This window comes from Hydractinia symbiolongicarpus, chromosome 2 (assembly GCF_029227915.1).
Source record: "Hydractinia symbiolongicarpus strain clone_291-10 chromosome 2, HSymV2.1, whole genome shotgun sequence".
In the NCBI taxonomy this organism is placed as follows: domain Eukaryota; kingdom Metazoa; phylum Cnidaria; class Hydrozoa; order Anthoathecata; family Hydractiniidae; genus Hydractinia; species Hydractinia symbiolongicarpus.
In genome coordinates this window covers 31,967,138-31,982,877 of record NC_079876.1, presented here as the reverse complement: position 1 = coordinate 31,982,877, position 15,740 = coordinate 31,967,138, and the positions used below count along the sequence as shown (strand labels likewise).

The 15,740-nt window shown below is 48.9% G+C and overlaps 70 non-coding genes across 70 annotated transcripts; 56 read left to right on the top strand and 14 right to left on the bottom strand.

Annotated features, from left to right (window-relative positions):
• Nucleotides 1–27: 27 nt before the first annotated feature.
• Trnag-gcc (transfer RNA glycine (anticodon GCC)) lies at nucleotides 28–98 on the bottom strand. The gene has a single exon. It is a non-coding gene; the product is annotated as a tRNA-Gly (tRNA).
• A 116-nt stretch (nucleotides 99–214) lies between these two features.
• On the top strand, nucleotides 215–287 carry Trnat-agu (transfer RNA threonine (anticodon AGU)). The gene has a single exon. It is a non-coding gene; the product is annotated as a tRNA-Thr (tRNA).
• A 220-nt stretch (nucleotides 288–507) lies between these two features.
• Nucleotides 508–580, top strand: Trnaf-gaa (transfer RNA phenylalanine (anticodon GAA)). Its single transcript has one exon. It is a non-coding gene; the product is annotated as a tRNA-Phe (tRNA).
• A 137-nt stretch (nucleotides 581–717) lies between these two features.
• On the bottom strand, nucleotides 718–788 carry Trnag-gcc (transfer RNA glycine (anticodon GCC)). The gene has a single exon. It is a non-coding gene; the product is annotated as a tRNA-Gly (tRNA).
• Nucleotides 789–904: 116 nt separating this feature from the next.
• Nucleotides 905–977, top strand: Trnat-agu (transfer RNA threonine (anticodon AGU)). Its single transcript has one exon. It is a non-coding gene; the product is annotated as a tRNA-Thr (tRNA).
• Nucleotides 978–1,214: 237 nt separating this feature from the next.
• Trnae-uuc (transfer RNA glutamic acid (anticodon UUC)) lies at nucleotides 1,215–1,286 on the top strand. Its single transcript has one exon. It is a non-coding gene; the product is annotated as a tRNA-Glu (tRNA).
• A 75-nt stretch (nucleotides 1,287–1,361) lies between these two features.
• On the top strand, nucleotides 1,362–1,433 carry Trnac-gca (transfer RNA cysteine (anticodon GCA)). Its single transcript has one exon. It is a non-coding gene; the product is annotated as a tRNA-Cys (tRNA).
• A 74-nt stretch (nucleotides 1,434–1,507) lies between these two features.
• Nucleotides 1,508–1,589, top strand: Trnas-uga (transfer RNA serine (anticodon UGA)). Its single transcript has one exon. It is a non-coding gene; the product is annotated as a tRNA-Ser (tRNA).
• Nucleotides 1,590–1,669: 80 nt separating this feature from the next.
• On the top strand, nucleotides 1,670–1,742 carry Trnaf-gaa (transfer RNA phenylalanine (anticodon GAA)). Its single transcript has one exon. It is a non-coding gene; the product is annotated as a tRNA-Phe (tRNA).
• A 137-nt stretch (nucleotides 1,743–1,879) lies between these two features.
• On the bottom strand, nucleotides 1,880–1,950 carry Trnag-gcc (transfer RNA glycine (anticodon GCC)). Its single transcript has one exon. It is a non-coding gene; the product is annotated as a tRNA-Gly (tRNA).
• Nucleotides 1,951–2,066: 116 nt separating this feature from the next.
• Nucleotides 2,067–2,139, top strand: Trnat-agu (transfer RNA threonine (anticodon AGU)). The gene has a single exon. It is a non-coding gene; the product is annotated as a tRNA-Thr (tRNA).
• A 237-nt stretch (nucleotides 2,140–2,376) lies between these two features.
• Nucleotides 2,377–2,448, top strand: Trnae-uuc (transfer RNA glutamic acid (anticodon UUC)). The gene has a single exon. It is a non-coding gene; the product is annotated as a tRNA-Glu (tRNA).
• Nucleotides 2,449–2,523: 75 nt separating this feature from the next.
• Trnac-gca (transfer RNA cysteine (anticodon GCA)) lies at nucleotides 2,524–2,595 on the top strand. Its single transcript has one exon. It is a non-coding gene; the product is annotated as a tRNA-Cys (tRNA).
• A 236-nt stretch (nucleotides 2,596–2,831) lies between these two features.
• Nucleotides 2,832–2,904, top strand: Trnaf-gaa (transfer RNA phenylalanine (anticodon GAA)). Its single transcript has one exon. It is a non-coding gene; the product is annotated as a tRNA-Phe (tRNA).
• Nucleotides 2,905–3,041: 137 nt separating this feature from the next.
• Trnag-gcc (transfer RNA glycine (anticodon GCC)) lies at nucleotides 3,042–3,112 on the bottom strand. The gene has a single exon. It is a non-coding gene; the product is annotated as a tRNA-Gly (tRNA).
• A 116-nt stretch (nucleotides 3,113–3,228) lies between these two features.
• On the top strand, nucleotides 3,229–3,301 carry Trnat-agu (transfer RNA threonine (anticodon AGU)). Its single transcript has one exon. It is a non-coding gene; the product is annotated as a tRNA-Thr (tRNA).
• A 58-nt stretch (nucleotides 3,302–3,359) lies between these two features.
• Nucleotides 3,360–3,441, top strand: Trnas-aga (transfer RNA serine (anticodon AGA)). The gene has a single exon. It is a non-coding gene; the product is annotated as a tRNA-Ser (tRNA).
• Nucleotides 3,442–3,538: 97 nt separating this feature from the next.
• Trnae-uuc (transfer RNA glutamic acid (anticodon UUC)) lies at nucleotides 3,539–3,610 on the top strand. The gene has a single exon. It is a non-coding gene; the product is annotated as a tRNA-Glu (tRNA).
• A 76-nt stretch (nucleotides 3,611–3,686) lies between these two features.
• Trnac-gca (transfer RNA cysteine (anticodon GCA)) lies at nucleotides 3,687–3,758 on the top strand. The gene has a single exon. It is a non-coding gene; the product is annotated as a tRNA-Cys (tRNA).
• Nucleotides 3,759–3,832: 74 nt separating this feature from the next.
• On the top strand, nucleotides 3,833–3,914 carry Trnas-uga (transfer RNA serine (anticodon UGA)). Its single transcript has one exon. It is a non-coding gene; the product is annotated as a tRNA-Ser (tRNA).
• An 80-nt stretch (nucleotides 3,915–3,994) lies between these two features.
• On the top strand, nucleotides 3,995–4,067 carry Trnaf-gaa (transfer RNA phenylalanine (anticodon GAA)). The gene has a single exon. It is a non-coding gene; the product is annotated as a tRNA-Phe (tRNA).
• A 137-nt stretch (nucleotides 4,068–4,204) lies between these two features.
• Trnag-gcc (transfer RNA glycine (anticodon GCC)) lies at nucleotides 4,205–4,275 on the bottom strand. Its single transcript has one exon. It is a non-coding gene; the product is annotated as a tRNA-Gly (tRNA).
• Nucleotides 4,276–4,391: 116 nt separating this feature from the next.
• On the top strand, nucleotides 4,392–4,464 carry Trnat-agu (transfer RNA threonine (anticodon AGU)). Its single transcript has one exon. It is a non-coding gene; the product is annotated as a tRNA-Thr (tRNA).
• A 220-nt stretch (nucleotides 4,465–4,684) lies between these two features.
• Trnaf-gaa (transfer RNA phenylalanine (anticodon GAA)) lies at nucleotides 4,685–4,757 on the top strand. The gene has a single exon. It is a non-coding gene; the product is annotated as a tRNA-Phe (tRNA).
• Nucleotides 4,758–5,082: 325 nt separating this feature from the next.
• Nucleotides 5,083–5,155, top strand: Trnat-agu (transfer RNA threonine (anticodon AGU)). Its single transcript has one exon. It is a non-coding gene; the product is annotated as a tRNA-Thr (tRNA).
• Nucleotides 5,156–5,213: 58 nt separating this feature from the next.
• Trnas-aga (transfer RNA serine (anticodon AGA)) lies at nucleotides 5,214–5,295 on the top strand. The gene has a single exon. It is a non-coding gene; the product is annotated as a tRNA-Ser (tRNA).
• Nucleotides 5,296–5,392: 97 nt separating this feature from the next.
• On the top strand, nucleotides 5,393–5,464 carry Trnae-uuc (transfer RNA glutamic acid (anticodon UUC)). The gene has a single exon. It is a non-coding gene; the product is annotated as a tRNA-Glu (tRNA).
• Nucleotides 5,465–5,539: 75 nt separating this feature from the next.
• On the top strand, nucleotides 5,540–5,611 carry Trnac-gca (transfer RNA cysteine (anticodon GCA)). Its single transcript has one exon. It is a non-coding gene; the product is annotated as a tRNA-Cys (tRNA).
• Nucleotides 5,612–5,847: 236 nt separating this feature from the next.
• Nucleotides 5,848–5,920, top strand: Trnaf-gaa (transfer RNA phenylalanine (anticodon GAA)). Its single transcript has one exon. It is a non-coding gene; the product is annotated as a tRNA-Phe (tRNA).
• Nucleotides 5,921–6,057: 137 nt separating this feature from the next.
• Nucleotides 6,058–6,128, bottom strand: Trnag-gcc (transfer RNA glycine (anticodon GCC)). Its single transcript has one exon. It is a non-coding gene; the product is annotated as a tRNA-Gly (tRNA).
• Nucleotides 6,129–6,244: 116 nt separating this feature from the next.
• On the top strand, nucleotides 6,245–6,317 carry Trnat-agu (transfer RNA threonine (anticodon AGU)). The gene has a single exon. It is a non-coding gene; the product is annotated as a tRNA-Thr (tRNA).
• Nucleotides 6,318–6,554: 237 nt separating this feature from the next.
• On the top strand, nucleotides 6,555–6,626 carry Trnae-uuc (transfer RNA glutamic acid (anticodon UUC)). The gene has a single exon. It is a non-coding gene; the product is annotated as a tRNA-Glu (tRNA).
• A 594-nt stretch (nucleotides 6,627–7,220) lies between these two features.
• Trnag-gcc (transfer RNA glycine (anticodon GCC)) lies at nucleotides 7,221–7,291 on the bottom strand. Its single transcript has one exon. It is a non-coding gene; the product is annotated as a tRNA-Gly (tRNA).
• A 116-nt stretch (nucleotides 7,292–7,407) lies between these two features.
• Trnat-agu (transfer RNA threonine (anticodon AGU)) lies at nucleotides 7,408–7,480 on the top strand. The gene has a single exon. It is a non-coding gene; the product is annotated as a tRNA-Thr (tRNA).
• Nucleotides 7,481–7,538: 58 nt separating this feature from the next.
• On the top strand, nucleotides 7,539–7,620 carry Trnas-aga (transfer RNA serine (anticodon AGA)). Its single transcript has one exon. It is a non-coding gene; the product is annotated as a tRNA-Ser (tRNA).
• Nucleotides 7,621–7,866: 246 nt separating this feature from the next.
• Trnac-gca (transfer RNA cysteine (anticodon GCA)) lies at nucleotides 7,867–7,938 on the top strand. Its single transcript has one exon. It is a non-coding gene; the product is annotated as a tRNA-Cys (tRNA).
• Nucleotides 7,939–8,012: 74 nt separating this feature from the next.
• Nucleotides 8,013–8,094, top strand: Trnas-uga (transfer RNA serine (anticodon UGA)). The gene has a single exon. It is a non-coding gene; the product is annotated as a tRNA-Ser (tRNA).
• Nucleotides 8,095–8,174: 80 nt separating this feature from the next.
• On the top strand, nucleotides 8,175–8,247 carry Trnaf-gaa (transfer RNA phenylalanine (anticodon GAA)). The gene has a single exon. It is a non-coding gene; the product is annotated as a tRNA-Phe (tRNA).
• A 137-nt stretch (nucleotides 8,248–8,384) lies between these two features.
• Nucleotides 8,385–8,455, bottom strand: Trnag-gcc (transfer RNA glycine (anticodon GCC)). The gene has a single exon. It is a non-coding gene; the product is annotated as a tRNA-Gly (tRNA).
• Nucleotides 8,456–8,571: 116 nt separating this feature from the next.
• Nucleotides 8,572–8,644, top strand: Trnat-agu (transfer RNA threonine (anticodon AGU)). The gene has a single exon. It is a non-coding gene; the product is annotated as a tRNA-Thr (tRNA).
• A 58-nt stretch (nucleotides 8,645–8,702) lies between these two features.
• Trnas-aga (transfer RNA serine (anticodon AGA)) lies at nucleotides 8,703–8,784 on the top strand. The gene has a single exon. It is a non-coding gene; the product is annotated as a tRNA-Ser (tRNA).
• A 97-nt stretch (nucleotides 8,785–8,881) lies between these two features.
• Trnae-uuc (transfer RNA glutamic acid (anticodon UUC)) lies at nucleotides 8,882–8,953 on the top strand. The gene has a single exon. It is a non-coding gene; the product is annotated as a tRNA-Glu (tRNA).
• Nucleotides 8,954–9,176: 223 nt separating this feature from the next.
• Trnas-uga (transfer RNA serine (anticodon UGA)) lies at nucleotides 9,177–9,258 on the top strand. Its single transcript has one exon. It is a non-coding gene; the product is annotated as a tRNA-Ser (tRNA).
• A 289-nt stretch (nucleotides 9,259–9,547) lies between these two features.
• Trnag-gcc (transfer RNA glycine (anticodon GCC)) lies at nucleotides 9,548–9,618 on the bottom strand. Its single transcript has one exon. It is a non-coding gene; the product is annotated as a tRNA-Gly (tRNA).
• Nucleotides 9,619–9,734: 116 nt separating this feature from the next.
• Trnat-agu (transfer RNA threonine (anticodon AGU)) lies at nucleotides 9,735–9,807 on the top strand. The gene has a single exon. It is a non-coding gene; the product is annotated as a tRNA-Thr (tRNA).
• A 237-nt stretch (nucleotides 9,808–10,044) lies between these two features.
• On the top strand, nucleotides 10,045–10,116 carry Trnae-uuc (transfer RNA glutamic acid (anticodon UUC)). Its single transcript has one exon. It is a non-coding gene; the product is annotated as a tRNA-Glu (tRNA).
• Nucleotides 10,117–10,339: 223 nt separating this feature from the next.
• On the top strand, nucleotides 10,340–10,421 carry Trnas-uga (transfer RNA serine (anticodon UGA)). Its single transcript has one exon. It is a non-coding gene; the product is annotated as a tRNA-Ser (tRNA).
• Nucleotides 10,422–10,501: 80 nt separating this feature from the next.
• On the top strand, nucleotides 10,502–10,574 carry Trnaf-gaa (transfer RNA phenylalanine (anticodon GAA)). Its single transcript has one exon. It is a non-coding gene; the product is annotated as a tRNA-Phe (tRNA).
• A 137-nt stretch (nucleotides 10,575–10,711) lies between these two features.
• On the bottom strand, nucleotides 10,712–10,782 carry Trnag-gcc (transfer RNA glycine (anticodon GCC)). Its single transcript has one exon. It is a non-coding gene; the product is annotated as a tRNA-Gly (tRNA).
• A 247-nt stretch (nucleotides 10,783–11,029) lies between these two features.
• On the top strand, nucleotides 11,030–11,111 carry Trnas-aga (transfer RNA serine (anticodon AGA)). The gene has a single exon. It is a non-coding gene; the product is annotated as a tRNA-Ser (tRNA).
• Nucleotides 11,112–11,208: 97 nt separating this feature from the next.
• Trnae-uuc (transfer RNA glutamic acid (anticodon UUC)) lies at nucleotides 11,209–11,280 on the top strand. Its single transcript has one exon. It is a non-coding gene; the product is annotated as a tRNA-Glu (tRNA).
• A 77-nt stretch (nucleotides 11,281–11,357) lies between these two features.
• On the top strand, nucleotides 11,358–11,429 carry Trnac-gca (transfer RNA cysteine (anticodon GCA)). Its single transcript has one exon. It is a non-coding gene; the product is annotated as a tRNA-Cys (tRNA).
• A 236-nt stretch (nucleotides 11,430–11,665) lies between these two features.
• Trnaf-gaa (transfer RNA phenylalanine (anticodon GAA)) lies at nucleotides 11,666–11,738 on the top strand. The gene has a single exon. It is a non-coding gene; the product is annotated as a tRNA-Phe (tRNA).
• Nucleotides 11,739–11,875: 137 nt separating this feature from the next.
• Nucleotides 11,876–11,946, bottom strand: Trnag-gcc (transfer RNA glycine (anticodon GCC)). The gene has a single exon. It is a non-coding gene; the product is annotated as a tRNA-Gly (tRNA).
• Nucleotides 11,947–12,062: 116 nt separating this feature from the next.
• Trnat-agu (transfer RNA threonine (anticodon AGU)) lies at nucleotides 12,063–12,135 on the top strand. Its single transcript has one exon. It is a non-coding gene; the product is annotated as a tRNA-Thr (tRNA).
• A 58-nt stretch (nucleotides 12,136–12,193) lies between these two features.
• Trnas-aga (transfer RNA serine (anticodon AGA)) lies at nucleotides 12,194–12,275 on the top strand. Its single transcript has one exon. It is a non-coding gene; the product is annotated as a tRNA-Ser (tRNA).
• Nucleotides 12,276–12,372: 97 nt separating this feature from the next.
• Nucleotides 12,373–12,444, top strand: Trnae-uuc (transfer RNA glutamic acid (anticodon UUC)). Its single transcript has one exon. It is a non-coding gene; the product is annotated as a tRNA-Glu (tRNA).
• Nucleotides 12,445–12,667: 223 nt separating this feature from the next.
• On the top strand, nucleotides 12,668–12,749 carry Trnas-uga (transfer RNA serine (anticodon UGA)). Its single transcript has one exon. It is a non-coding gene; the product is annotated as a tRNA-Ser (tRNA).
• Nucleotides 12,750–13,039: 290 nt separating this feature from the next.
• Trnag-gcc (transfer RNA glycine (anticodon GCC)) lies at nucleotides 13,040–13,110 on the bottom strand. The gene has a single exon. It is a non-coding gene; the product is annotated as a tRNA-Gly (tRNA).
• A 116-nt stretch (nucleotides 13,111–13,226) lies between these two features.
• Nucleotides 13,227–13,299, top strand: Trnat-agu (transfer RNA threonine (anticodon AGU)). The gene has a single exon. It is a non-coding gene; the product is annotated as a tRNA-Thr (tRNA).
• A 58-nt stretch (nucleotides 13,300–13,357) lies between these two features.
• Trnas-aga (transfer RNA serine (anticodon AGA)) lies at nucleotides 13,358–13,439 on the top strand. The gene has a single exon. It is a non-coding gene; the product is annotated as a tRNA-Ser (tRNA).
• A 391-nt stretch (nucleotides 13,440–13,830) lies between these two features.
• Nucleotides 13,831–13,912, top strand: Trnas-uga (transfer RNA serine (anticodon UGA)). Its single transcript has one exon. It is a non-coding gene; the product is annotated as a tRNA-Ser (tRNA).
• Nucleotides 13,913–13,992: 80 nt separating this feature from the next.
• Nucleotides 13,993–14,065, top strand: Trnaf-gaa (transfer RNA phenylalanine (anticodon GAA)). The gene has a single exon. It is a non-coding gene; the product is annotated as a tRNA-Phe (tRNA).
• Nucleotides 14,066–14,202: 137 nt separating this feature from the next.
• Trnag-gcc (transfer RNA glycine (anticodon GCC)) lies at nucleotides 14,203–14,273 on the bottom strand. Its single transcript has one exon. It is a non-coding gene; the product is annotated as a tRNA-Gly (tRNA).
• Nucleotides 14,274–14,520: 247 nt separating this feature from the next.
• Trnas-aga (transfer RNA serine (anticodon AGA)) lies at nucleotides 14,521–14,602 on the top strand. Its single transcript has one exon. It is a non-coding gene; the product is annotated as a tRNA-Ser (tRNA).
• A 97-nt stretch (nucleotides 14,603–14,699) lies between these two features.
• Nucleotides 14,700–14,771, top strand: Trnae-uuc (transfer RNA glutamic acid (anticodon UUC)). Its single transcript has one exon. It is a non-coding gene; the product is annotated as a tRNA-Glu (tRNA).
• A 76-nt stretch (nucleotides 14,772–14,847) lies between these two features.
• On the top strand, nucleotides 14,848–14,919 carry Trnac-gca (transfer RNA cysteine (anticodon GCA)). Its single transcript has one exon. It is a non-coding gene; the product is annotated as a tRNA-Cys (tRNA).
• A 236-nt stretch (nucleotides 14,920–15,155) lies between these two features.
• On the top strand, nucleotides 15,156–15,228 carry Trnaf-gaa (transfer RNA phenylalanine (anticodon GAA)). The gene has a single exon. It is a non-coding gene; the product is annotated as a tRNA-Phe (tRNA).
• A 137-nt stretch (nucleotides 15,229–15,365) lies between these two features.
• Trnag-gcc (transfer RNA glycine (anticodon GCC)) lies at nucleotides 15,366–15,436 on the bottom strand. The gene has a single exon. It is a non-coding gene; the product is annotated as a tRNA-Gly (tRNA).
• A 116-nt stretch (nucleotides 15,437–15,552) lies between these two features.
• Trnat-agu (transfer RNA threonine (anticodon AGU)) lies at nucleotides 15,553–15,625 on the top strand. Its single transcript has one exon. It is a non-coding gene; the product is annotated as a tRNA-Thr (tRNA).
• The last annotated feature ends 115 nt before the right edge of the window (nucleotides 15,626–15,740 follow it).

Sequence of the window (15,740 nt, the reverse complement as noted above, 5' to 3'; positions counted from 1 at the left end):
GTATTTTCTGGTGTAGGTAAAACACGATGCATTGGCGGGGAATCGAACCCCGGTCTCCCGCGTGGCAGGCGAGAATTCTACCACTGAACCACCAATGCGTTACTACTCATTTCCAAAATTTCCGAGTGACAGTGTATCACGTCCCGGTGTGTTAGTAGCCTTAACGGCATTTCAGACGTGTGATATTGAGATTTTCAAAATCTCCCAACAGGCAGGCGCTGTGGCTTAGCGGTTAAAGCGCCTGTCTAGTAAACAGGAGATCCCCGGTTCAAATCCGGGCAGTGCCTTTAGCAGTAATGTTGTGCTTTCTGGTCGGCCTTGTGGCAATGGCCAGCGGTTTGTCAGGCTGCGATGGCCGAGTGGTTAAGGCGTTTGACTAGAAATCAAATGGGATCTTCCCGCGTAGGTTCGAACCCTACTCGCAGCGAATCTTCAAACATTCTTTTTGATCTGGTCAAGTGTCTATCACAACGTACAGACCTTTGCCATGTGATAGAATTGATCATGGCCGAGATAGCTCAGTTGGGAGAGCGTCAGACTGAAGATCTGAAGGTCCCTGGTTCAATCCCGGGTCTCGGCATTTTATCACTGCCCAGCAGGGCGGTTTGAGGTGGTGAATGCAAGCAGCCGTAGCACTTTTCCTCAGCTATGTTTTTTTATTTATTTTCCTTCCTTTCTTTTTTACGGAGGGTATTTTCTGGTGTAGGTAAAACACGATGCATTGGCGGGGAATCGAACCCCGGTCTCCCGCGTGGCAGGCGAGAATTCTACCACTGAACCACCAATGCGTTACTACTCATTTCCAAAATTTCCGAGTGACAGTGTATCACGTCCCGGTGTGTTAGTAGCCTTAACGGCATTTCAGACGTGTGATATTGAGATTTTCAAAATCTCCCAACAGGCAGGCGCTGTGGCTTAGCGGTTAAAGCGCCTGTCTAGTAAACAGGAGATCCCCGGTTCAAATCCGGGCAGTGCCTTTAGCAGTAATGTTGTGCTTTCTGGTCGGCCTTGTGGCAATGGCCAGCGGTTTGTCAGGCTGCGATGGCCGAGTGGTTAAGGCGTTTGACTAGAAATAAAATGGGATCTTTCCGCGTAGGTTCGAATCCTACTCGCAGCGGACGCAAAAAGGTGTTTTTGACACGAACAGAAAGACAGAGCTAGTTCAAATTGTCAGAAAAAGCATGACATCTAAATTACTTAGTGGTGCGAATGTGTCCCGCATGGTCTAGTGGTTAGGATTTCTGGTTTTCACCCAGGCGGCCCGGGTTCGATTCCCGGTGCGGGAAGTGTACATTTTTAAGTTAAGTTGCTCTCTCACGCGTTGATGTTATATACCCTGTGCGTGGATTCCGTCCTTGGCTGGGGATATAGCTCAGTGGTAGAGCATTCGACTGCAGATCGAGAGGTCCCTGGTTCAAACCCGGGTGTCCCCTACTAGTTGGCATTTTGTCCTCTTCGGCACCTGAGTGGTGAGCTGGTGAATTATTCTGGTTACCCAGCAATTTCTGCTGCGATGGCCGAGTGGTTAAGGCGTTAGACTTGAAATCTAATGGGATCTTCCCGCGTAGGTTCGAACCCTACTCGCAGCGAATCTTCAAACATTCTTTTTGATCTGGTCAAGTGTCTATCACAACGTACAGACCTTTGCCATGTGATAGAATTGATCATGGCCGAGATAGCTCAGTTGGGAGAGCGTCAGACTGAAGATCTGAAGGTCCCTGGTTCAATCCCGGGTCTCGGCATTTTATCACTGCCCAGCAGGGCGGTTTGAGGTGGTGAATGCAAGCAGCCGTAGCACTTTTCCTCAGCTATGTTTTTTTATTTATTTTCCTTCCTTTCTTTTTTACGGAGGGTATTTTCTGGTGTAGGTAAAACACGATGCATTGGCGGGGAATCGAACCCCGGTCTCCCGCGTGGCAGGCGAGAATTCTACCACTGAACCACCAATGCGTTACTACTCATTTCCAAAATTTCCGAGTGACAGTGTATCACGTCCCGGTGTGTTAGTAGCCTTAACGGCATTTCAGACGTGTGATATTGAGATTTTCAAAATCTCCCAACAGGCAGGCGCTGTGGCTTAGCGGTTAAAGCGCCTGTCTAGTAAACAGGAGATCCCCGGTTCAAATCCGGGCAGTGCCTTTAGCAGTAATGTTGTGCTTTCTGGTCGGCCTTGTGGCAATGGCCAGCGGTTTGTCAGGCTGCGATGGCCGAGTGGTTAAGGCGTTTGACTAGAAATAAAATGGGATCTTCCCGCGTAGGTTCGAATCCTACTCGCAGCGGACGCAAAAAGGTGTTTTTGACACGAACAGAAAGACAGAGCTAGTTCAAATTGTCAGAAAAAGCATGACATCTAAATTACTTAGTGGTGCGAATGTGTCCCGCATGGTCTAGTGGTTAGGATTTCTGGTTTTCACCCAGGCGGCCCGGGTTCGATTCCCGGTGCGGGAAGTGTACATTTTTAAGTTAAGTTGCTCTCTCACGCGTTGATGTTATATACCCTGTGCGTGGATTCCGTCCTTGGCTGGGGATATAGCTCAGTGGTAGAGCATTCGACTGCAGATCGAGAGGTCCCTGGTTCAAACCCGGGTGTCCCCTACTAGTTGGCATTTTGTCCTCTTCGGCACCTGAGTGGTGAGCTGGTGAATTATTCTGGTTACCCAGCAATTTCTGCTGCGATGACCGAGTGGTTAAGGCGTTAGACTTGAAATCTAATGGGATCTTCCCGCGTAGGTTCGAACCCTACTCGCAGCGAATCTTCAAACATTCTTTTTGATCTGGTCAAGTGTCTATCACAACGTACAGACCTTTGCCATGTGATAGAATTGATCATGGCCGAGATAGCTCAGTTGGGAGAGCGTCAGACTGAAGATCTGAAGGTCCCTGGTTCAATCCCGGGTCTCGGCATTTTATCACTGCCCAGCAGGGCGGTTTGAGGTGGTGAATGCAAGCAGCCGTAGCACTTTTCCTCAGCTATGTTTTTTTATTTATTTTCCTTCCTTTCTTTTTTACGGAGGGTATTTTCTGGTGTAGGTAAAACACGATGCATTGGCGGGGAATCGAACCCCGGTCTCCCGCGTGGCAGGCGAGAATTCTACCACTGAACCACCAATGCGTTACTACTCATTTCCAAAATTTCCGAGTGACAGTGTATCACGTCCCGGTGTGTTAGTAGCCTTAACGGCATTTCAGACGTGTGATATTGAGATTTTCAAAATCTCCCAACAGGCAGGCGCTGTGGCTTAGCGGTTAAAGCGCCTGTCTAGTAAACAGGAGATCCCCGGTTCAAATCCGGGCAGTGCCTTTAGCAGTAATGTTGTGCTTTCTGGTCGGCCTTGTGGCAATGGCCAGCGGTTTGTCAGGCTGCGATGGCCGAGTGGTTAAGGCGTTTGACTAGAAATCAAATGGGATCTTCCCGCGTAGGTTCGAATCCTACTCGCAGCGGACGCAAAAAGGTGTTTTTGACACGAACAGAAAGACAGAGCTAGTTCAAATTGTCAGAAAAAGCATGACATCTAAATTACTTAGTGGTGCGAATGTGTCCCGCATGGTCTAGTGGTTAGGATTTCTGGTTTTCACCCAGGCGGCCCGGGTTCGATTCCCGGTGCGGGAAGTGTACATTTTTTAAGTTAAGTTGCTCTCTCACGCGTTGATGTTATATACCCTGTGCGTGGATTCCGTCCTTGGCTGGGGATATAGCTCAGTGGTAGAGCATTCGACTGCAGATCGAGAGGTCCCTGGTTCAAACCCGGGTGTCCCCTACTAGTTGGCTTTTTGTCCTCTTCGGCACCTGAGTGGTGAGCTGGTGAATTATTCTGGTTACCCAGCAATTTCTGCTGCGATGGCCGAGTGGTTAAGGCGTTAGACTTGAAATCTAATGGGATCTTCCCGCGTAGGTTCGAACCCTACTCGCAGCGAATCTTCAAACATTCTTTTTGATCTGGTCAAGTGTCTATCACAACGTACAGACCTTTGCCATGTGATAGAATTGATCATGGCCGAGATAGCTCAGTTGGGAGAGCGTCAGACTGAAGATCTGAAGGTCCCTGGTTCAATCCCGGGTCTCGGCATTTTATCACTGCCCAGCAGGGCGGTTTGAGGTGGTGAATGCAAGCAGCCGTAGCACTTTTCCTCAGCTATGTTTTTTTATTTATTTTCCTTCCTTTCTTTTTTACGGAGGGTATTTTCTGGTGTAGGTAAAACACGATGCATTGGCGGGGAATCGAACCCCGGTCTCCCGCGTGGCAGGCGAGAATTCTACCACTGAACCACCAATGCGTTACTACTCCTTTCCAAAATTTCCGAGTGACAGTGTATCACGTCCCGGTGTGTTAGTAGCCTTAACGGCATTTCAGACGTGTGATATTGAGATTTTCAAAATCTCCCAACAGGCAGGCGCTGTGGCTTAGCGGTTAAAGCGCCTGTCTAGTAAACAGGAGATCCCCGGTTCAAATCCGGGCAGTGCCTTTAGCAGTAATGTTGTGCTTTCTGGTCGGCCTTGTGGCAATGGCCAGCGGTTTGTCAGGCTGCGATGGCCGAGTGGTTAAGGCGTTTGACTAGAAATCAAATGGGATCTTCCCGCGTAGGTTCGAACCCTACTCGCAGCGAATCTTCAAACATTCTTTTTGATCTGGTCAAGTGTCTATCACAACGTACAGACCTTTGCCATGTGATAGAATTGATCATGGCCGAGATAGCTCAGTTGGGAGAGCGTCAGACTGAAGATCTGAAGGTCCCTGGTTCAATCCCGGGTCTCGGCATTTTATCACTGCCCAGCAGGGCGGTTTGAGGTGGTGAATGCAAGCAGCCGTAGCACTTTTCCTCAGCTATGTTTTTTTATTTATTTTCCTTCCTTTCTTTTTTACGGAGGGTATTTTCTGGTGTAGGTAAAACACGATGCATTGGCGGGGGAATCGAACCCCGGTCTCCCGCGTGGCAGGCGAGAATTCTACCACTGAACCACCAATGCGTTACTACTCCTTTCCAAAATTTCCGAGTGACAGTGTATCACGTCCCGGTGTGTTAGTAGCCTTAACGGCATTTCAGACGTGTGATATTGAGATTTTCAAAATCTCCCAACAGGCAGGCGCTGTGGCTTAGCGGTTAAAGCGCCTGTCTAGTAAACAGGAGATCCCCGGTTCAAATCCGGGCAGTGCCTTTAGCAGTAATGTTGTGCTTTCTGGTCGGCCTTGTGGCAATGGCCAGCGGTTTGTCAGGCTGCGATGGCCGAGTGGTTAAGGCGTTTGACTAGAAATCAAATGGGATCTTCCCGCGTAGGTTCGAATCCTACTCGCAGCGGACGCAAAAAGGTGTTTTTGACACGAACAGAAAGACAGAGCTAGTTCAAATTGTCAGAAAAAGCATGACATCTAAATTACTTAGTGGTGCGAATGTGTCCCGCATGGTCTAGTGGTTAGGATTTCTGGTTTTCACCCAGGCGGCCCGGGTTCGATTCCCGGTGCGGGAAGTGTACATTTTTAAGTTAAGTTGCTCTCTCACGCGTTGATGTTATATACCCTGTGCGTGGATTCCGTCCTTGGCTGGGGATATAGCTCAGTGGTAGAGCATTCGACTGCAGATCGAGAGGTCCCTGGTTCAAACCCGGGTGTCCCCTACTAGTTGGCATTTTGTCCTCTTCGGCACCTGAGTGGTGAGCTGGTGAATTATTCTGGTTACCCAGCAATTTCTGCTGCGATGGCCGAGTGGTTAAGGCGTTAGACTTGAAATCTAATGGGATCTTCCCGCGTAGGTTCGAACCCTACTTGCAGCGAATCTTCAAACATTCTTTTTGATCTGGTCAAGTGTCTATCACAACGTACAGACCTTTGCCATGTGATAGAATTGATCATGGCCGAGATAGCTCAGTTGGGAGAGCGTCAGACTGAAGATCTGAAGGTCCCTGGTTCAATCCCGGGTCTCGGCATTTTATCACTGCCCAGCAGGGCGGTTTGAGGTGGTGAATGCAAGCAGCCGTAGCACTTTTCCTCAGCTATGTTTTTTTATTTATTTTCCTTCCTTTCTTTTTTACGGAGGGTATTTTCTGGTGTAGGTAAAACACGATGCATTGGCGGGGAATCGAACCCCGGTCTCCCGCGTGGCAGGCGAGAATTCTACCACTGAACCACCAATGCGTTACTACTCATTTCCAAAATTTCCGAGTGACAGTGTATCACGTCCCGGTGTGTTAGTAGCCTTAACGGCATTTCAGACGTGTGATATTGAGATTTTCAAAATCTCCCAACAGGCAGGCGCTGTGGCTTAGCGGTTAAAGCGCCTGTCTAGTAAACAGGAGATCCCCGGTTCAAATCCGGGCAGTGCCTTTAGCAGTAATGTTGTGCTTTCTGGTCGGCCTTGTGGCAATGGCCAGCGGTTTGTCAGGCTGCGATGGCCGAGTGGTTAAGGCGTTTGACTAGAAATCAAATGGGATCTTCCCGCGTAGGTTCGAATCTTACTCGCAGCGGACGCAAAAAGGTGTTTTTGACACGAACAGAAAGACAGAGCTAGTTCAAATTGTCAGAAAAAGCATGACATCTAAATTACTTAGTGGTGCGAATGTGTCCCGCATGGTCTAGTGGTTAGGATTTCTGGTTTTCACCCAGGCGGCCCGGGTTCGATTCCCGGTGCGGGAAGTGTACATTTTTTAAGTTAAGTTGCTCTCTCACGCGTTGATGTTATATACCCTGTGCGTGGATTCCGTCCTTGGCTGGGGATATAGCTCAGTGGTAGAGCATTCGACTGCAGATCGAGAGGTCCCTTGTTCAAACCCGGGTGTCCCCTACTAGTTGGCTTTTTGTCCTCTTCGGCACCTGAGTGGTGAGCTTGTGAATTATTCTGGTTACCCAGCAATTTCTGCTGCGATGGCCGAGTGGTTAAGGCGTTAGACTTGAAATCTAATGGGATCTTCCTGCGTAGGTTCGAACCCTACTCGCAGCGAATCTTCAAACATTCTTTTTGATCTGGTCAAGTGTCTATCACAACGTACAGACCTTTGCCATGTGATAGAATTGATCATGGCCGATATAGCTCAGTTGGGAGAGCGTCAGACTGAAGATCTGAAGGTCCCTGGTTTAATCCCGGGTCTCGGCATTTTATCACTGCCCAGCAGGGCGGTTTGAGGTGGTGAATGCAAGCAGCCGTAGCACTTTTCCTCAGCTATGTTTTTTTATTTATTTTCCTTCCTTTCTTTTTTACGGAGGGTATTTTCTGGTGTAGGTAAAACACGATGCATTGGCGGGGAATCGAACCCCGGTCTCCCGCGTGGCAGGCGAGAATTCTACCACTGAACCACCAATGCGTTACTACTCATTTCCAAAATTTCCGAGTGACAGTGTATCACGTCCCGGTGTGTTAGTAGCCTGAACGGCATTTCAGACGTGTGATATTGAGATTTTCAAAATCTCCCAACAGGCAGGCGCTGTGGCTTAGCGGTTAAAGCGCCTGTCTAGTAAACAGGAGATCCCCGGTTCAAATCCGGGCAGTGCCTTTAGCAGTAATGTTGTGCTTTCTGGTCGTCCTTGTGGCAATGGCCAGCGGTTTGACAGGCTGCGATGGCCGAGTGGTTAAGGCGTTTGACTAGAAATCAAATGGGATTTTCCCGCGTAGGTTCGAATCCTACTCGCAGCGGACGCAAAAAGGTGTTTTTGACACGAACAGAAAGACAGAGCTAGTTCAAATTGTCAGAAAAAGCATGACATCTAAATTACTTAGTGGTGCGAATGTGTCCCGCATGGTCTAGTGGTTAGGATTTCTGGTTTTCACCCAGGCGGCCCGGGTCCGATTCCCGGTGCGGGAAGTGTACATTTTTTTAAGTTAAGTTGCTCTCTCACGCGTTGATGTTATATACCCTGTGCGTGGATTCCGTCCTTGGCTGGGGATATAGCTCAGTGGTAGAGCATTCGACTGCAGATCGAGAGGTCCCTGGTTCAAACCCGGGTGTCCCCTACTAGTTGGCTTTTTGTCCTCTTCGGCACCTGAGTGGTGAGCTGGTGAATTATTCTGGTTACCCAGCAATTTCTGCTGCGATGGCCGAGTGGTTAAGGCGTTAGACTTGAAATCTAATGGGATCTTCCCGCGTAGGTTCGAACCCTACTCGCAGCGAATCTTCAAACATTCTTTTTGATCTGGTCAAGTGTCTATCACAACGTACAGACCTTTGCCATGTGATAGAATTGATCATGGCCGAGATAGCTCAGTTGGGAGAGCGTCAGACTGAAGATCTGAAGGTCCCTGGTTCAATCCCGGGTCTCGGCATTTTATCACTGCCCAGCAGGGCGGTTTGAGGTGGTGAATGCAAGCAGCCGTAGCACTTTTCCTCAGCTATGTTTTTTTATTTATTTTCCTTCCTTTCTTTTTTACGGAGGGTATTTTCTGGTGTAGGTAAAACACGATGCATTGGCGGGGAATCGAACCCCGGTCTCCCGCGTGGCAGGCGAGAATTCTACCACTGAACCACCAATGCGTTACTACTCATTTCCAAAATTTCCGAGTGACAGTGTATCACGTCCCGGTGTGTTAGTAGCCTTAACGGCATTTCAGACGTGTGATATTGAGATTTTCAAAATCTCCCAACAGGCAGGCGCTGTGGCTTAGCGGTTAAAGCGCCTGTCTAGTAAACAGGAGATCCCCGGTTCAAATCCGGGCAGTGCCTTTAGCAGTAATGTTGTGCTTTCTGGTCGGCCTTGTGGCAATGGCCAGCGGTTTGTCAGGCTGCGATGGCCGAGTGGTTAAGGCGTTTGACTAGAAATCAAATGGGATCTTCCCGCGTAGGTTCGAATCCTACTCGCAGCGGACGCAAAAAGGTGTTTTTGACACGAACAGAAAGACAGAGCTAGTTCAAATTGTCAGAAAAAGCATGACATCTAAATTACTTAGTGGTGCGAATGTGTCCCGCATGGTCTAGTGGTTAGGATTTCTGGTTTTCACCCAGGCGGCCCGGGTTCGATTCCCGGTGCGGGAAGTGTACATTTTTTTAAGTTAAGTTGCTCTCTCACGCGTTGATGTTATATACCCTGTGCGTGGATTCCGTCCTTGGCTGGGGATATAGCTCAGTGGTAGAGCATTCGACTGCAGATCCAGAGGTCCCTGGTTCAAACCCGGGTGTCCCCTACTAGTTGGCTTTTTGTCCTCTTCGGCACCTGAGTGGTGAGCTGGTGAATTATTCTGGTTACCCAGCAATTTCTGCTGCGATGGCCGAGTGGTTAAGGCGTTAGACTTGAAATCTAATGGGATCTTCCCGCGTAGGTTCGAACCCTACTCGCAGCGAATCTTCAAACATTCTTTTTGATCTGGTCAAGTGTCTATCACAACGTACAGACCTTTGCCATGTGATAGAATTGATCATGGCCGAGATAGCTCAGTTGGGAGAGCGTCAGACTGAAGATCTGAAGGTCCCTGATTCAATCCCGGGTCTCGGCATTTTATCACTGCCCAGCAGGGCGGTTTGAGGTGGTGAATGCAAGCAGCCGTAGCACTTTTCCTCAGCTATATTTTTTATTTATTTTCCTTCCTTTCTTTTTTACGGAGGGTATTTTCTGGTGTAGGTAAAACACGATGCATTGGCGGGGAATCGAACCCCGGTCTCCCGCGTGGCAGGCGAGAATTCTACCACTGAACCACCAATGCGTTTCTACTCATTTCCAAAATTTCCGAGTGACAGTGTATCACGTCCCGGTGTGTTAGTAGCCTTAACGGCATTTCAGACGTGTGATATTGAGATTTTCAAAATCTCCCAACAGGCAGGCGCTGTGGCTTAGCGGTTAAAGCGCCTGTCTAGTAAACAGGAGATCCCCGGTTCAAATCCGGGCAGTGCCTTTAGCAGTAATGTTGTGCTTTCTGGTCGGCCTTGTGGCAATGGCCAGCGGTTTGTCAGGCTGCGATGGCCTAGTGGTTAAGGCGTTTGACTAGAAATCAAATGGGATCTTCCCGCGTAGGTTCGAATCCTACTGGCAGCGGACGCAAAAAGGTGTTTTTGACACGAACAGAAAGACAGAGCTAGTTCAAATTGTCAGAAAAAGCATGACATCTAAATTACTTAGTGGTGCGAATGTGTCCCGCATGGTCTAGTGGTTAGGATTTCTGGTTTTCACCCAGGCGGCCCGGGTTCGATTCCCGGTGCGGGAAGTGTACATTTTTTTAAGTTAAGTTGCTCTCTCACGCGTTGATGTTATATACCCTGTGCGTGGATTCCGTCCTTGGCTGGGGATATAGCTCAGTCGTAGAGCATTCGACTGCAGATCGTGAGGTCCCTGGTTCAAACCCGGGTGTCCCCTACTAGTTGGCTTTTTGTCCTCTTCGGCACCTGAGTGGTGAGCTGGTGAATTATTCTGGTTACCCAGCAATTTCTGCTGCGATGGCCGAGTGGTTAAGGCGTTAGACTTGAAATCTAATGGGATCTTCCCGCGTAGGTTCGAACCCTACTCGCAGCGAATCTTCAAACATTCTTTTTGATCTGGTCAAGTGTCTATCACAACGTACAGACCTTTGCCATGTGATAGAATTGATCATGGCCGAGATAGCTCAGTTGGGAGAGCGTCAGACTGAAGATCTGAAGGTCCCTGGTTCAATCCCGGGTCTCGGCATTTTATCACTGCCCAGCAGGGCGGTTTGAGGTGGTGAATGCAAGCAGCCGTAGCACTTTTCCTCAGCTATGTTTTTTTATTTATTTTCCTTCCTTTCTTTTTTACGGAGGGTATTTTCTGGTGTAGGTAAAACACGATGCATTGGCGGGGAATCGAACCCCGGTCTCCCGCGTGGCAGGCGAGAATTCTACCACTGAACCACCAATGCGTTACTACTCATTTCCAAAATTTCCGAGTGACAGTGTATCACGTCCCGGTGTGTTAGTAGCCTTAACGGCATTTCAGACGTGTGATATTGAGATTTTCAAAATCTCCCAACAGGCAGGCGCTGTGGCTTAGCGGTTAAAGCGCCTGTCTAGTAAACAGGAGATCCCCGGTTCAAATCCGTGCAGTGCCTTTAGCAGTAATGTTGTGCTTTCTGGTCGGCCTTGTGGCAATGGCCAGCGGTTTGTCAGGCTGCGATGGCCGAGTGGTTAAGGCGTTTGACTAGAAATCAAATGGGATCTTCCCGCGTAGGTTCGAATCCTACTCGCAGCGGACGCAAAAAGGTGTTTTTGACACGAACAGAAAGACAGAGCTAGTTCAAATTGTCAGAAAAAGCATGACATCTAAATTACTTAGTGGTGCGAATGTGTCCCGCATGGTCTAGTGGTTAGGATTTCTGGTTTTCACCCAGGCGGCCCGGGTTCGATTCCCGGTGCGGGAAGTGTACATTTTTTTAAGTTAAGTTGCTCTCTCACGCGTTGATGTTATATACCCTGTGCGTGGATTCCGTCCTTGGCTGGGGATATAGCTCAGTGGTAGAGCATTCGACTGCAGATCGAGAGGTCCCTGGTTCAAACCCGGGTGTCCCCTACTAGTTGGCTTTTCGTCCTCTTCGGCACCTGAGTGGTGAGCTGGTGAATTATTCTGGTTACCCAGCAATTTCTGCTGCGATGGCCGAGTGGTTAAGGCGTTAGACTTGAAATCTAATGGGATCTTCCCGCGTAGGTTCGAACACTACTCGCAGCGAATCTTCAAACATTCTTTTTGATCTGGTCAAGTGTCTATCACAACGTACAGACCTTTGCCATGTGATAGAATTGATCATGGCCGAGATAGCTCAGTTGGGAGAGCGTCAGACTGAAGATCTGAAGGTCCCTGGTTCAATCCCGGGTCTCGGCATTTTATCACTGCCCAGCAGGGCGGTTTGAGGTGGTGAATGCAAGCAGCCGTAGCACTTTTCCTCAGCTATGTTTTTTTATTTATTTTCCTTCCTTTCTTTTTTACGGAGGGTATTTTCTGGTGTAGGTAAAACACGATGCATTGGCGGGGAATCGAACCCCGGTCTCCCGCGTGGCAGGCGAGAATTCTACCACTGAACCACCAATGCGTTACTACTCATTTCCAAAATTTCCGAGTGACAGTGTATCACGTCCCGGTGTGTTAGTAGCCTTAACGGCATTTCAGACGTGTGATATTGAGATTTTCAAAATCTCCCAACAGGCAGGCGCTGTGGCTTAGCGGTTAAAGCGCCTGTCTAGTAAACAGGAGATCCCCGGTTCAAATCCGGGCAGTGCCTTTAGCAGTAATGTTGTGCTTTCTGGTCGGCCTTGTGGCAATGGCCAGCGGTTTGTCAGGCTGCGATGGCCGAGTGGTTAAGGCGTTTGACTAGAAATCAAATGGGATCTTCCCGCGTAGGTTCGAATCCTACTCGCAGCGGACGCAAAAAGGTGTTTTTGACACGAACAGAAAGACAGAGCTAGTTCAAATTGTCAGAAAAAGCATGACATCTAAATTACTTAGTGGTGCGAATGTGTCCCGCATGGTCTAGTGGTTAGGATTTCTGGTTTTCACCCAGGCGGCCCGGGTTCGATTCCCGGTGCGGGAAGTGTACATTTTTTTAAGTTAAGTTGCTCTCTCACGCGTTGATGTTATATACCCTGTGCGTGGATTCCGTCCTTGGCTGGGGATATAGCTCAGTGGTAGAGCATTCGACTGCAGATCCAGAGGTCCCTGGTTCAAACCCGGGTGTCCCCTACTAGTTGGCTTTTTGTCCTCTTCGGCACCTGAGTGGTGAGCTGGTGAATTATTCTGGTTACCCAGCAATTTCTGCTGCGATGGCCGAGTGGTTAAGGCGTTAGACTTGAAATCTAATGGGATCTTCCCGCGTAGGTTCGAACCCTACTCGCAGCGAATCTTCAAACATTCTTTTTGATCTGGTCAAGTGTCTATCACAACGTACAGACCTTTGCCATGTGATAGAATTGATCATGGCCGAGATAGCTCAGTTGGGAGAGCGTCAGATTGAAGATCTGAAGGTCCCTGGTTCAATCCCGGGTCTCGGCATTTTATCGCTGCCCAGCAGGGCGGTTTGAGGTGGTGAATGCAAGCAGCCGTAGCACTTTTCCTCAGCTATGTTTTTTTATTTATTTTCCTTCCTTTCTTTTTTACGGAGGGTATTTTCTGGTGTAGGTAAAACACGATGCATTGGCGGGGAATCGAACCCCGGTCTCCCGCGTGGCAGGCGAGAATTCTACCACTGAACCACCAATGCGTTACTACTCATTTCCAAAATTTCCGAGTGACAGTGTATCACGTCCCGGTGTGTTAGTAGCCTTAACGGCATTTCAGACGTGTGATATTGAGATTTTCAAAATCTCCCAACAGGCAGGCGCTGTGGCTTAGCGGTTAAAGCGCCTGTCTAGTAAACAGGAGATCCCCGGTTCAAATCCGGGCAGTGCCTTTAGCAGTAATGTTGTGCTTTCTGGTCGGCCTTGTGGCAATGGCCAGCGGTTTGTCAGGCTGCGATGGCCGAGTGGTTAAGGCGTTTGACTAGAAATCAAATGGGATCTTCCCGCGTAGGTTCGAATCCTACTCGCAGCGGACGCAAAAAGGTGTTTTTGACACGAACAGAAAGACAGAGCTAGTTCAAATTGTCAGAAAAAGCATGACATCTAAATTACTTAGTGGTGTGAATGTGTCCCGCATGGTCTAGTGGTTAGGATTTCTGGTTTTCACCCAGGCGGCCCGGGTTCGATTCCCGGTGCAGGAAGTGTACATTTTTTAAGTTAAGTTGCTCTTTCACGCGTTGATGTTATATACCCTGTGCGTGGATTCCGTCCTTGGCTAGGGATATAGCTCAGTGGTAGAGCATTCGACTGCAGATCGAGAGGTCCCTGGTTCAAACCCGGGTGTCCCCTACTAGTTGGCTTTTTGTCCTCTTCGGCACCTGAGTGGTGAGCTGGTGAATTATTCTGGTTACCCAGCAATTTCTGCTGCGATGGCCGAGTGGTTAAGGCGTTAGACTTGAAATCTAATGGGATCTTCCCGCGTAGGTTCGAACCCTACTCGCAGCGAATCTTCAAACATTCTTTTTGATCTGGTCAAGTGTCTATCACAACGTACAGACCTTTGCCATGTGATAGAATTGATCATGGCCGAGATAGCTCAGTTGGGAGAGCGTCAGACTGAAGATCTGAAGGTCCCTGGTTCAATCCCGGGTCTCGGCATTTTATCACTGCCCAGCAGGGCGGTTTGAGGTGGTGAATGCAAGCAGCCGTAGCACTTTTCCTCAGCTATGTTTTTTTATTTATTTTCCTTCCTTTCTTTTTTACGGAGGGTATTTTCTGGTGTAGGTAAAACACGATGCATTGGCGGGGAATCGAACCCCGGTCTCCCGCGTGGCAGGCGAGAATTCTACCACTGAACCACCAATGCGTTACTACTCATTTCCAAAATTTCCGAGTGACAGTGTATCACGTCCCGGTGTGTTAGTAGCCTTAACGGCATTTCAGACGTGTGATATTGAGATTTTCAAAATCTCCCAACAGGCAGGCGCTGTGGCTTACTGGTTAAAGCGCCTGTCTAGTAAACAGGAGATCCCCGGTTCAAATCCGGGCAGTGCCTTTAGCAGTAATGTTGTGCTTTCTGGTCGGCCTTGTGGCAATGGCCAGCGGTTTGTCAGGCTGCGATGGCCGAGTGGTTAAGGCGTTTGACTAGAAATCAAATGGGATCTTCCCGCGTAGGTTCGAATCCTACTCGCAGCGGACGCAAAAAGGTGTTTTTGACACGAACAGAAAGACAGAGCTAGTTCAAATTGTCAGAAAAAGCATGACATCTAAATTACTTAGTGGTGCGAATGTGTCCCGCATGGTCTAGTGGTTAGGATTTCTGGTTTTCACCCAGGCGGCCCGGGTTCGATTCCCGGTGCGGGAAGTGTACATTTTTTAAGTTAAGTTGCTCTCTCACGCGTTGATGTTATATACCCTGTGCGTGGATTCCGTCCTTGGCTGGGGATATAGCTCAGTGGTAGAGCATTCGACTGCAGATCGAGAGGTCCCTGGTTCAAACCCGGGTGTCCCCTACTAGTTGGCTTTTTGTCCTCTTCGGCACCTGAGCGGTGAGCTGGTGAATTATTCTGGTTACCCAGCAATTTCTGCTGCGATGGCCGAGTGGTTAAGGCGTTAGACTTGAAATCTAATGGGATCTCCCCGCGTAGGTTCGAACCCTACTCGCAGCGAATCTTCAAACATTCTTTTTGATCTGGTCAAGTGTCTATCACAACGTACAGACCTTTGCCATGTGATAGAATTGATCATGGCCGAGATAGCTCAGTTGGGAGAGCGTCAGACTGAAGATCTGAAGGTCCCTGGTTCAATCCCGGGTCTCGGCATTTTATCACTGCCCAGCAGGGCGGTTTGAGGTGGTGAATGCAAGCACCCGTAGCACTTTTCCTCAGCTATGTTTTTTTATTTATTTTCCTTCCTTTCTTTTTTACGGAGTGTATTTTCTGGTGTAGGTAAAACACGATGCATTGGCGGGGAATCGAACCCCGGTCTCCCGCGTGGCAGGCGAGAATTCTACCACTGAACCACCAATGCGTTACTACTCATTTCCAAAATTTCCGAGTGACAGTGTATCACGTCCCGGTGTGTTAGTAGCCTTAACGGCATTTCAGACGTGTGATATTGAGATTTTCAAAATCTCCCAACAGGCAGGCGCTGTGGCTTAGCGGTTAAAGCGCCTGTCTAGTAAACAGGAGATCCCCGGTTCAAATCCGGGCAGTGCCTTTAGCAGTAATGTTGTGCTTTCTGGTCGGCCTTGTGGCAATGGCCAGCGGTTTGTCAGGCTGCGATGGCCGAGTGGTTAAGGCGTTTGACTAGAAATCAAATGGGATCATCCCGC